The sequence below is a fragment of the Chenopodium album genome, chromosome 3 (genome assembly GCF_948465745.1).
Source record: "Chenopodium album chromosome 3, dcCheAlbu1.1, whole genome shotgun sequence".
Lineage (NCBI taxonomy): Eukaryota > Viridiplantae > Streptophyta > Magnoliopsida > Caryophyllales > Amaranthaceae > Chenopodium > Chenopodium album.
This window is the reverse complement of record NC_137836.1, coordinates 48,456,893-48,470,442: the sequence shown is the minus strand read 5'-3', so window position 1 is coordinate 48,470,442 and position 13,550 is coordinate 48,456,893. Positions and strand designations below refer to the sequence as shown.

The 13,550-nt window shown below is 39.6% G+C and overlaps 1 non-coding gene across 1 annotated transcript; it reads left to right on the top strand.

Moving 5' to 3' along the window:
• The first annotated feature begins 13,193 nt into the window (after positions 1-13,193).
• LOC145625893 (small nucleolar RNA R71) lies at positions 13,194-13,300 on the top strand. Its single transcript, XR_014110788.1, has one exon. It is a non-coding gene; the product is annotated as a small nucleolar RNA R71 (small nucleolar RNA).
• The last annotated feature ends 250 nt before the right edge of the window (positions 13,301-13,550 follow it).

Genomic DNA, 13,550 nt, shown 5'->3' with positions numbered 1-13,550 from the left:
AGCCTAGGGCATAGGCTCACCAATAAACAATATTCCAGGGTAAAACATAACAATCAATCATCAATGCATCAATTAATCAGATCATAAAGGGCTTTCGCTACGTATTACAATCACATAATTAATTTACCGGTATTAAATCTCATCTCTCAAATCTCGACTAAACCATTTATAAATTAGTCCGCCTATTGAAACTAAGCCTAAACATCAATTCTCATCTCTCGAATCTCGAATCAATATAGCTAAACTCATACAATTAAACCAGGCCTAATCAAATTGCATAGCATTAAATCAATCAATAGGAAAATAATTAAGCATTGACAATCAACAATCATAAATTATCCCTTCATATTATTTATTGGATCCCCGTAAACCCTAGAAATAAAACTACTCACACATAATTAAGTCTCAATTAAATAAAGCAATTAAACAAGTTATAGAGGAATAAAGGAATAAAATTGCTGAAATTAATAAAGAAGAAATCGTTACCAAAATCGATGGAACTACAAAGTTGAGTCAAGAACAAGAGTAAATGTTGAGGGAAATCTAGAGAGAGAAATAATCTAAGTAGAGAGAGAAAGTCTAAGAAAATAAGTAAAACAAAAATATAGTACTAAATCGTACTTAAACAAACTCTAAAAACACTCCTAATTAGAAACTAATAATTCGGCGAAGAAGTCTCCCCAGAAACACGCACCCGATCGAGCCCGCCTTTTTCTTCGTGTTCTCTTCTAAGCATCCGCGCCCGATCGAGCTAATGCTCACTCGATCGGGCGCTCCTTGGCCTTGCTAGCATCACATAATTGCGCGCGCGCCCGATCGAGCGAAGGCTTGCCCGATCTGGCTCGGTTCCACCTCGAGGCTTAGACTTTGATTGGGCTTTGATTCTTCGGCCCAATCTGGATTTCCTCTTCGGGTCTGGAATACTTGGTCCAAATGCCCCGTTATCACATATACCGAGCCCTTAATCACCGACTTGATGACTTTAACCGGCCTTGGGCTTCAAAAACGATCGTGCTTCTCCAATGTCCGTAGTTGCTCCACGAAAACCCGGGAAAATGCTGCAAAAGTGCAATTTCCTTCAAAACTCGAGCAAAACTACAAAAACACTAGAAAACACCAATTAGTAATAAAAGTGGCTCAAAAGAACCAAAAACACTACTAATTATGACCAAGGGATGGGGGTAAAATACTATATAAATTAGACACAACAAACTCTCCCAAGTCAAACCTTTGCTTTTCCCTAAGCAAAGAGCTCATCAATGAGCATATAAAACACACCTCATCCCAAGTAATCAAAATCAAGCACAAACAATTCAAGGCAAATCTAATAAACATGCTTCGATGTCAATCAATCTCATTCATCTAATCACCCTTCCTCCCCAACAATTGTCAAGTAGAGCAAACCACATGAGCATATAGAATTCAAGACTAGTGCTCACACACTCAACTGTCATTTCTGTGGCGAGTAAAAGATGTACTCGATCGCTCTCCAACCAACCCCTTTAATGTGAACAATACCCTCCCAACTCACACTCTCGTATGTTTAAAAAGATATACACTCAACCTACTAGTCGACTCGAAATATGTCAAATCATAACTTCCATTGATAAACAACACTTTCACATTAATACAACTCTATGCACAACGGTCGGAAGGTCTTTAAAGCTTGTAATGTAAGGCTATGGTAAACGGTAGGATACATTTAGGAAAATGTGAAAGAAAATCCATGCTTAAGGGAGCCATATCCTAACAAACCCAAGGTAAAAATAACAATGAACAAATCATCTCCAATCATAACTTAACGCTACAAAAGTTCACCAAACAATCTCATACATAACAACAATCCCAACACTTACACATTAACTCACAAAAATATGATAATAAAGAATTAGAGTGAAATAAAACAAACTTCGAACTCATTCTTTTTTTTTCAAACTTGATATTCTTTTTTTTTTTTTTCATGAATTCTTTCTCTTTTTTTTTTTCTTGAGCAACCTTCACTTAGAACATTTTAAACAATTTTTTTTTTCTTTTTGCTCTTTTTTTTTTCTTTTTATCTCACATTGAGAATTTTCAATTTTGAAACACAAACTATCAACAATTTTCCAATCACAAAATCAAAAGAACAATCACTCTTCTTTTATTCCCACATTGTGCAAATAATATGCACATATAGGCTTGTACTGTGGCTAAATAATCAATAAAAGGGCATAAGCAACAACATGGGTAGCAAGAAGGGAACAAATGTATCTAATATCGTCTGAAGGCTACCTAAAAGAACAAATGTCTTCGTCCTCCTCAATGTGCATAATATTGAGCCATACAAACATTACTCATAGTTGCAAACCAATACTCAAATTCCTTGACATACTAGAAACTATAACACAATTCCTAATCAAATCAACTATTCAAGCACTATATTCACAAACAGTTGGCAAAATTGACGCATGTTTAGGCATCCGAACAATTAAACTTCAAATCATGATCAACAAATTCACAATGCTCATTATCATATACCAAGAATTAAAACAATATTTTTCAAGTATGGGACACATGGAAGCATGATTTACAATTCATTAGAACGTATTTTTGGATTTTTTTTTATTTTTTCAATTTTTTTGTATTTTTCATATAGGAAAGCAATAAAAACTACACTAGAAGGCAATTAAATCTATACTAGAAAGCGATAAATAGAGAAAAGAGAGAGAGAGAGTTACCATATGTACAAGATCATCTCCGCCCAAGCCAAATCAAGCAATGCCCTCATTGACTTGGGGGTGTAGCTAGGAGTAGCTACTCCTCATCATCACCCTCATCCATCCTCGAGTAGCCACCTCGGCTAGAGCCGGCACCACCATGGCTCGTACCAACGCCACCATAACTCAAACCACCTGCAAAGTATTTACGGTCCACATTCCCCCCAATCCCACCTAAAGGAGCATCGGCCCCATAACCATGGACCGAAGAATAGTCCACGTAACTACCAAAGGCACCGGGGGTCGAATACCCTCCTTGGGGGTATTGAAACCAGTCGGGAACAAGAGCATCGGGGGCAATAACCCCTCGGCGTGCATAATCATCGTACGTGGGGTATAAACCCCTCTCGAGGGTTCTCTCCACATACCCAACCCTTCTATCTAGAGAACCTACTCTAGAGTCCAAGTTTTGCACCAAACCCTCTACTATCCCCTGTCCCCTCTCAATCCTATCGAGTTGGCTCCTAAAAGCTGACAAGTCATATGGGGCATGAGGGTCAATGTTGTAATCAACGGAAGAGGTAGGGATGTCATATGTGTAGGGTTGGGGTGGTGGTTGGAATTGAGGCGGTAGGTGGGGTGGTGTATGGTGAGTCGCTTGAGCCTCTCCTTGACCATCTAACTCAAAAGCGTAGGAAGGCTTTCCCTTCTCAAATTTAGTCAAGGTGGGGTTTGGTAGCTTAAAGGCTTGGTCTCTCCTACCCGACTCTCGGTGGACTATCCACCATGTCTCACCCCCATGGGTTGGACCTAGTTAAGGCCTCCTAGGTAAGCAAGATCCATAAGGGTAGAACCCTCTACTTTCCTATGGCCGGTCGGGGTGAAACCTAGATGTTTTACCGCGATTTGGGTAACCAACCCCCCAAAATAGATAGGTGCCCTAGACCTACCCCCCTCGACCACATTGGCCACCCTTTGGAAGTGTTGGGCTATCCTATGCAGTATGTTCAATTTTTCGGCGCTAGGAATCATATAGGAGGCCAACAACTCTAGCTCATCCCTCCTTACATTATTCGGCTCATACCTCCCAAAGATGGTGAGGCCAAAAAACCGTTGCTAAAATTTTGGCACGGGATGTTGAATCCACGTCCCCTTGGCATGTTGGAGGTTAGTTAAACTCTCCCATGTGAGTTTTCTATAGACCACGACAATATGGTCTTGGGAAGGTTCAATGGGTTTATCCGATTTTAGCTCAAACAATTTACCAAATTCTTTCAAAGTCATACACACATCATTATTAAGCAATCGGAATTGAACATGAGTAATCAAAGCATTAGTTTTAATCACATTGAAACTAGAAATAAATTCCAAAGTCAAATAATCATAAGTGTCATAATGCATTTGAAAAAAGCCACTCATTCCAATACCCTTGAATAATTTTTCTACCAGTTTATCAAGTCCTAATCTAGACAATGTAGGGTGATGTACAAAGCGAGTAGAAATTACCTGCCTCTCAATGAGGTTAAGCATCCTAGTCCTTTGTTCGGTTGAGGTCATCACCACTTCGCTCCACCCCGGAATTTGGAGTTCTGGGTCAACCATTGGTTGTTGTTGTTGCCTCAAACTTTCACCCCTTTGCTGCCTAGATCTCTTGGAAGCCATTTGAGTATGAAATTTAGGATTTTGAAGATTTATCTCTCTCGGGGTTTTGAAAAATTTTGAGAGAAAGTAGTAGAAATTTAATGGAGAATGTAAAGGAAGGTGAAAGGATGAAGAATATGTAAAAAATTTTGAGTTTTGATGGATGAATTTGAGGAGATCTTAGAAAGAAAGTGAGGTTGGAGGTATGAAAATGGAGGTTTCAGAGAGAGAAAGTGTGAATGAAGAAGATGAAATAAGGAGGAAAAGAAAAGAAGGGAGGAGAAAAAGAAAGAAGTAGGTCGGCCTAAAACAGGTGCCCCCGATCAGGCGAGCTTCCGCCAGATCGGGTGAAAGAAGTGGTTATGGATGTTGCATTTGCGCGCCCGATCGGGCGACCTCCGCCCGATCAGGTGCGAACTCGAAGAAATTTTTGCCCTCCAATTTGCCCGATCGGGCGAGCTTCGCCCGACAAATCTTTTTCCTTCACTCGATTTCTCCAAAAATCAGCCCGATCGGGCGAATCTCCCTTGAATTTCCTTCCTCACATGCGCGCCCGATCGGGCAATTCTCGCCCAATCGAGCGAGATAAAGCTCCGAAATTTCTTCACTTGCGCGCCCGATCGGGACTCCTTGCCCGATTGGGCGTATTTTTGCTCGATTTCGGCCCTTACTTGCGCGCCTGATCGGGCGAGCTTCGCCCGATCGGGCCCGTGCCCAGCTCGGAGTACGCACTTCTTCTACTTTTTTTTTCTTCCTAAATCTCCTTACTTGTTGATTCAATACCTATATAAAAACACTTTGGAAAGGTAAAATTGCACTCTCCTCACCTCTCACAAAAAAATAAAAAATAAAAATAAAGGAAAGGAAAGGAAAAACTAGTCTAGAAAGCAAGGAAAACGGGTTGCCTCCCGCAAAGCGCTGGTTTGTCTAGGTCCCGCACGACCCTTTTACCACATTCTAGCTCAAGATGAACCAAAACCGCTTAGGCGAAGTAGTTAAACCGCACCAATCATAGATCACTCATGATATAACTTAAGTCTTTGGCCATTAACCTTGAACTCATTACCATGCTCATCGAATAATTCCATAGAACCAAATTTGTTAGCCCTTTTGACAACAAAAGGACCCGACCACCTTGACTTTAACTTTCTTGGGAATACTTTAAGTCTGGAATTGAACAACAACACCTTGTCACCCTCTTTGAACTCTCTCAGAAGGATCATCTTGTCGTGCCATCTCTTGGTCTTCTCCTTGTAGACACGTGCACTATCATAGGCCGTCAACCTAAAATCATCAAGTTGGTTAAGTTGAAGTAACCTCTTTTCTCCCGCTAGTTTAGCATCCAAATTGAGCTCCTTAATAGCCCAATATGCCTTGTATTCTAATTCCACCGGAAGATGATATGCTTTACCGTACACAAGTCTATATGGAGTAGTACCTATTAGGGTCTTAAATACAGTTCTGTATGCCCAAAGGGTGTCATCCAACTTATCGCTCCAATCTTTCCTTGATTTTGCCACCACCTTCTCTAGAATGGCCTTGATCTCACGGTTGGAAACTTCAACTTGGCCACTAGTTTGGGGATGGTAGGCTAAACCTGTCCTATGGTAAACACCATACGTTTTGAGGAGGGTATCTAACTTCCTCTCATGAAAGTGGGATCCTCCATCACTGAATATAGCTCTAGGCACTCCAAATCTTGGAAAGATGGTCTTCTTGAAAAGTCTATGGACCACCTTGGCATCATTAGTATGAGTGGCAGTGGCCTCAACCCACTTGGATACATAGTCAACGACGACAAGTATATAGCGATTCCCATTTGAAGAAGGGAACGGTCCCATGTAATCAACACCCCAAACATAAAAAATTTCAACTTCTAGAATCCCAATTTGAGGCATCTCATGCCGCCGCGAGATGTTGCCAGTCCTCTGGCAAGAATCACAAGCCTGCACAAAAGTGTTAGCGTCCTTAAACATGGTGGGCCAATAGAAGCCCGACTCATTAATCTTTGCCACCGTTTTGATGGGGCCATGATGTCCTCCATAAGGTGAGGTATGGTAACTAGTAAGTACGTCGTGAACTTCCCATTCGGGAACACACCTGCGAAATAATCCATTTGCACACTCACGAAACAAAAAAGGATCATCCCAAAAATAATGTTTAGCATCAGAAAGGAATTACTTTTTCTGTTGGTAGGACAAGTCAGGAGGTAGAGTACCACCCACTAAATAATTAGCAAAATCAGCATACCAAGGGTGTTGCTCTACAACTGCATACAGGTTGTCATCAGGGAAAGAGTCATCTATAGGAAGAGAATCCTTACCCCCATCATACCTGATACGTGACAAGTGGTCTGCCACTACGTTCTCTGCGCCCTTTTTGTCCTTTATCTCTATATTGAAATCCTGGAGCAAAAGAACCCAACGGAGTAGCCTAGGCTTTGATTCCGCCTTGGCTATCAAGTACTTCAAAGCTGCATGATTAGTAAAAACAATAACTTTAGAACCAACAAGATATGATCTAAATTTTTCTAAAGCATAAATCACAGCAAGAAACTCATTCTCCGCGGTGGCATAGTTGACTTCGCCTTCATCCAAAGTTTTACTTGCATAATAAATAGCATGCAAAACTTTGTTCTTTCTCTGTCCGAGCACGACTCCTAGTGCAAAGTCACTTGCATCACACATAATCTCGAAAGGGAGATTCCAATCGGGTGCACATTTGATGGGTGCCGATATCAAAGCCTGCTTTATCCTGTTAAAAGCCTCAAGACACTCGTAAGTAAAAACAAAATGGGCATCCTTGAGTAAAAGCTAAGTTAGTGGTTTAGCAATTTTAGAAAAATCTTTGATAAAGCGACGATAAAACCCCGCATGACCTAAGAAACTTCTAACTCCCTTCACATTAACTTGGGGAGGTAATTGCTCAATCATAGAATTCTTAGATTTATCTACTTGTATACCCTTATCAGATACAATATGACCCAGAACTACTCCCTCTATCACCATAAAGTGACATTTCTCCCAGCTTAGAACCAAATTGCATTCTTCACATCGTTTCAAAATTTTAGCGAGATTTACTAAACATGCATCAAATGAAGAACCATTCAAGCTAAAATCATCCATAAAGACTTCCATAATAGACTCTATGAAACTAGAAAAAATGCTCATCATGCAACCTTGAAAGGTAGCGGGGGCATTACATAAACCAAAGGGCATCCTACGATATGCAAAAGTACCATAAGGGCATGTAAATGTAGTCTTTTCCTGATCTTCAGGGTGAATTGGAATTTGGAAAAATCCCGAATACCCATCCAAATAGGTAAAGAACTTATGATTAGCTAACCTTTCAAGCATTTGATCTATAAAGGGAAGGGGGAAGTGGTCCTTTTTAGTGGCGATATTTAATCCACGATAATCAATGCATATACGACACCCTGTAACAGTTCTAGTGGGGATCAATTCATTTTTCTCGTTTTTAATCACAGTCATTCCACCCTTTTTAGGAACCACCTGTACAGGACTTACCCACTTAGAGTCAGAAATAGGATAGATAATACCTGCATCAAGTATTTTCATAACCTCTTTCTTGACTACTTCCTCCATATTAGGGTTTAACCTTATTTGGGGTTGAATGCAGGGCTTATAGTTGTCCTCTAAATGTATCTTGTGCATACAAAAATCAGGGCTAATACCCTTAAGATCATCAATACTATACCAAATTGCTCTTTTATGGGTTCGAAGAACCTCTAGAAGTTGGGATGTTTGTAGGTCATCAAGTGCAGTACTAATGATCACATGGTATAGTTCCTGCTCATCAAGAAAAATATATTTTAAATGAGAAGGGAGAGATTTTAGTTCAGGTTTCTTAACCTCTGCAGGTTTTGATTCGTGAACTAAATTCACTACCTTCATGGTCTCTTTGGGGTCTAGCTCTTCTAGGGAAATAGTTTTTTTAATGGCATTTACTTCATTACCCCAGACGCTTGCATTATCTCTAGATAGATCTCCACAAAGAATTTCCTCCAAGGGATCCCTTGTAAGAACCTGTGGTAAGCTATCATCACAAATATCATCCATTATATCAATCACATCAATTAAACAACAATTTTCCTCTAGCATAGGTGATGAGTGACATTTATGTCACTCTTAGGGAGTAGTTTTAGAGCTATTTCTGGGTTTATTTTCCCTTATTTTCCCTTTTATTCTCTTGTTTTCCTATTAATAAAGTTTCTAGTTTATTTCTTAGTTTTAGTATGCTTTATTTTAATTTCTTTATTTAATTGGTTTCTAGTTTATTTTCGTATTTTATTTGCTTTTGATTTATTTTATTTCGTTCCTTTTCTTTGTTACTTTCATAGTTTTAATTAGCTTTATGTTTATTTTGTTATTTTATTTTACTTTCTTTGCTTGTATAGTTTTTTTTAATTTTGTTAGTGTTAGTTTATTTTCGTAGTTTATTTTATTTTATTTTATTTCTCGTTTTCCCATTTTTGTCATTGGTTTGATGTGTAGGTGATAGTCAAGGTTCGAGGTTCAATATAATTCTCTCCCCTTCAAGAGCAGCCTGCACTTCCAGCTTACCTCCCACCATCTCCTATCCTACACCACACACTCCCTCTCTATTCACCTTATCCTTCACCACAACAAAACACCAAGCTCCCCTGCTCCAATTCATCGAACTGTTGCGCCCCCTCACAATACCGTTCACCTCTAATACACCAAGCAACAACACCTGCTCTCACCACCTCACACGACCACAACCAGACCCCCACATCTCACAACCACAGCTCACCCTTCGCCAATCGCCAACCTTTCCCCTGCTCCCTCTTCACGCAATAACAATAACCACTATCACCACACCAATTTACAGCCACCACCAGCCTCCAATCACAATTCACCTCACTAACACGAGCTGCAACCCAGGCCACCCAATTTAATAAATACGACCACCAATTTATAGCAGCCCTTCACCACATCTGACCTGCAATTCCAACAACCAATCACCACCGCAACAATCATCCAATTCCCCTGTTCAAATTCGAACAGCAGCACCTAGCAGCCGCACCACCATTCTCAATCACCAACAGTCACAGCCACTCATCACCTCCTCCGCTCACTTAACTCACCTACTTCACCACCAACCCAGCATCAATTACAGCAGCAGCCGCGTAATTTTCGGCCATCGCACAATGCACCCCTGCCGCAACTGTTTTGGGTGTTTTTGTCCCTCAGGAGAGTTACAACACGAAGTCTGATCCGGCCGAGCTGTACCTGCAAAATAACGGAGACTCCGGGTGGTTGGAGCTCCGCCTCCGACGGTCAAGTTAGTAACTTGAAAAGGAATAAAGAGGACGGAAATTTAGGTGGTTATCTTCTCGGATTCCAAGCTCAGGTGTTTCTCTAATGTGAGAGAATGCAAGTGTAATAAATGGTAAAACGTGCCCTCAAAAAGAGGGACATCTCCCTATTTATAGGGTCTTTGGGATTTGTGCCCCTGATAAGGTCACTGAACCCTAGTCATTGGTGGGCTGTGCCACTTTGCAGCTTTCTCGGGATTTGGGCCTGAAGGCCGCCTTTTTTCCCTTAACTTCTGGAGTGACACGTGTCAAACAGGGATTGGTCCACTTTGGGCCATCCTGAGGCTGACACGTGTCATCCTCTTATTGGACCACGTGGCGGGGTAAAATTACCCTAAACAACAGCTTCTCCACTTCTCCAACCACAGCAACAAATCGCCTACCATTGCATCCCAAATTAGAGTAAATCGCAAATTAATCGAGTTCGGGCAAACTAATAAGAGTTCGATCGAAGTGCCAACAGTGCCAAAAACGGTCAGGAAGGCATGAAGTTTTCTAATTTGAACAGGTGTGGTCGAACACACCCATGGTTCGACCGAACCAACCAAAATTTCGGTCGAACCCACCCTCGGCTCGATCGAACCGCTTCACGAGCTTCACACGTGATAATTAATGAGATCAAACAATTGAAGCCTGGTGATTGCCGTTGAACTTCGATATGTGATGATGATATGCGTTGATGATGGTGTGATGGAGTGGTGATGAAGAATGGAGCAGCCAAAATCGAATAGAAGAAGAATAGGAAGGCTGATGTGTTTTGGGGGATTTTGGGTTATTTTTCCTTTTTCTTTTATTTATATTTCTTTTCCTTTTCCTTTTTTTTTTTTTATTTCTTTTCCCTTTTATTTTATTTTATTTTCCTTTTATTTCTTTCTTTTCTTTTATTTTATTAAGTTAGTATTAATACCCATTTTTGGGGTAATTAGAAAAGGAAGAAAACAATTATCAAGGATTCTTTTATTCTCTAATTAGTTTTTAGGAGAGCTTCTCTCTCAGGTTTAGGTTAGGATTAGAGTAGTTTAGAGAGAGAAAGTAAGGGTTTCACCATTGTTGAGTTTGGATTTTGAAGAAGAAATTGATCATCTTTTCTATAGACTTTCATCTTCAATCAATAAGAATCTCTAACTCTCTCTCCTCTATTTTTATTGCTTTTTTTTTATTATTATTTTAGTTGTTGGTATTGCTTGTTAATCATGTTGATTCTTGATTATTTGTTAATTAATCTTGTTGTTAGCATGATTAGTGAGTAATTCCCCCATTAAGGGGATGGTTGTGGTGTTGTTGGATCTTGAGCATGTTCTAGGGTTTGGAATTTGATTTATTTGTGATTAAAGTCTTAATATGCTTGATATTCTTTGATCTTCTTGCAAGTGCACATTGTTGGTTGATTAAAGGTGATTTTTTGCTAACAAGGAACGAAAGTTGACCTAGCTAGGGTTCATTATTATCGATTTTTATTTAATAGTACCTCCTAGTATATGGTTCTAATGTGGAAACATAGAGGCTATGTTAGGAGAAGCCAATTGACCCAGGAAGGCAGCTAGATTGGATCTTTTACTTCAATATTCGAGCATGTTTAGTTCATAATTAATTTAATTTCCATGCCTTTGTTTATGTTCAAGTTAATGCTATACCTAAACCATTTCTCTTAGTTTTTGATTTTTTGTTATAGCATCTTTAGACTTTAGTTTATTTATCTCCTATTCTGGACTAGCTTCATTGTCGATAACATTTGGTGGTGTTTATTCGTTCCCTGTGGTTCTACCCCTATGCTTGCCTTATACTCGTATTAGGTTTGTTTAGGTTGTATAAATTGTATTTTATATAAGGATAGACAATTGACGACGCGTTTATTCCCTTGTCAATAGGTCCTTTCAAAACATTCCCTAAATTAAAAGTAACATTATCATCACCAAGAGAAAGGGTTAGTTTACCATTTTTTACATCAATAATGGCTCTTGCAGTATGGAGAAAAGGCCTACTTAATATAATGGGAATTTATGTATCCTCAGCCATGTCTAAAACATTAAAATCAACAGGGATAAAAAATTTACCAACTCTAACAGGGACATCCTCTAAAATACCTAAAGGGTATTTAACATAACGATCTGCCATTTGCAAAGTTATATTAGCAACTTTTAAATCGCCCATATTAAGCTTAGCACAAACAGACGATGACATAACACTGGCACTAGCACCCAAATCACACAAAGCTTTATCAATGAAGACATTACCTATATGGCAAGGGATAGAAAAACTACGAGGATCCTTTAACTTAAGAGGGGATTTATTTTGTAATAAAGCACTACATTCCTTTTGCAAAAGCTACAGTTTCTACCTCATCAAGGGCACTTCTCCTAGTCAAAATATCTTTCATAAACTTAGCATATGCGGGAACCTGAGTGATTAAATCAGTGAAATGAACTGTTACCTGCAAGTTTTTCACAACCTCCAAAAACTTACCAAATTGTTTATCAAACTTACTCTTCAATTGTCTATTGGGGAATGGTAGTTTGATAACTGGGCTCTGCACATCTCCTCCCTTATCCTGAGATTTACCCTGCAAAGAAACATTAGAAGGGTTAGTATCTTTTTGTAGCCCTGTAGGGTTAACAGGATTAGCGTTTGGTATAGAGGAATCAGGATCAGGAACAAGTCTATCTTCCTTTGGCATAGGAGGTCCATCATAATGTTAACCACTCCTTAGAGTGATTGCATTGGCATGATCTGTGGGATGGATTGGTTGCGATGGTAGAGCTCCCTGTTGACGAGTTTGTAGGGTAGATGAAATTTACGCAATTTGATTATCCACGATTTTATTGTGAGCTTTAATTGAATCAATTTGTGCATCCCCACTCTCCATATGCTTTTGCATGTTTGTAAGCATTGCTCTAATTTCTATCATAGCAGGGTCAGAAGATGAGGAGGGTTGTGCTTGGTTTTTCTGGCCAAAATCAGGATGGTAATATTTCCGCTGTGGTTGAGGTTGTTGTTGTGTTTGTTGTGAAGGTGGAGGGTTTTGTACATAGGTACTCCGGTAAGAAAGATATGGATGGTTCCGGAGGCCAGGATTATAAGAGTTAGAATATGGGTTATTTTGCCTATAGGTTTGAAAGGCATTAACTTGCTCCATGGAACTCCTACAATCTTGCTCCCAATGCCCTACAATTCCACAATTTTAACAGAAAGCGTCATTGTTAGCAACAACAGAAACATTAGCTACAGAGTTAGGAGCAACAGTAAGATTATCTAGTTTTTGGAAAATAGATGTTAACTGAGCTTGCAAAAAGGATACAAAATCGACATTACGTTTTCCTTTGTTAGCAAACCCTATCGGATTCCCGTATTCGGAATTGTGTACTGCCATATCTTTGATAACCTGTCCTTTATCTTCCACATTAAGATTCATGAATCTCCCACTAGGTGTAGTATCTAGAACTGATCTAGATGAATTTTCAAATCCATTGTAAAAGGCTTGGATTAATTGCCATTGTTCCAGATTATGGTGGGGGCATTCTCTCTATAGATCCTTGAACCTCTCCCAAGCCCCATATAGAGTTTCATCGGCCTCTTTGGCAAAGTTCTAAATAACACTCCTTAGTACAATTGTTCTCTCTGCAGGGTAATATTTATTATAAAAATTCAAGGCAAGAGTTTCTCATTCAGTATTACCAAGTGTAGTTCTATTCAAACCATTAAACCATAATTTAGCTTTTCCACATAATGAAAAGGGAAAAAGAATCTACCTGATTTGGTCCTGCATGACCCCAGCTTGTCTAATGGTGTTGCAATACTGGCAGAAATCTGCAATGTGAAGATTAGGATCTTCACCCTTAGCTCCACTAAATTGCTTC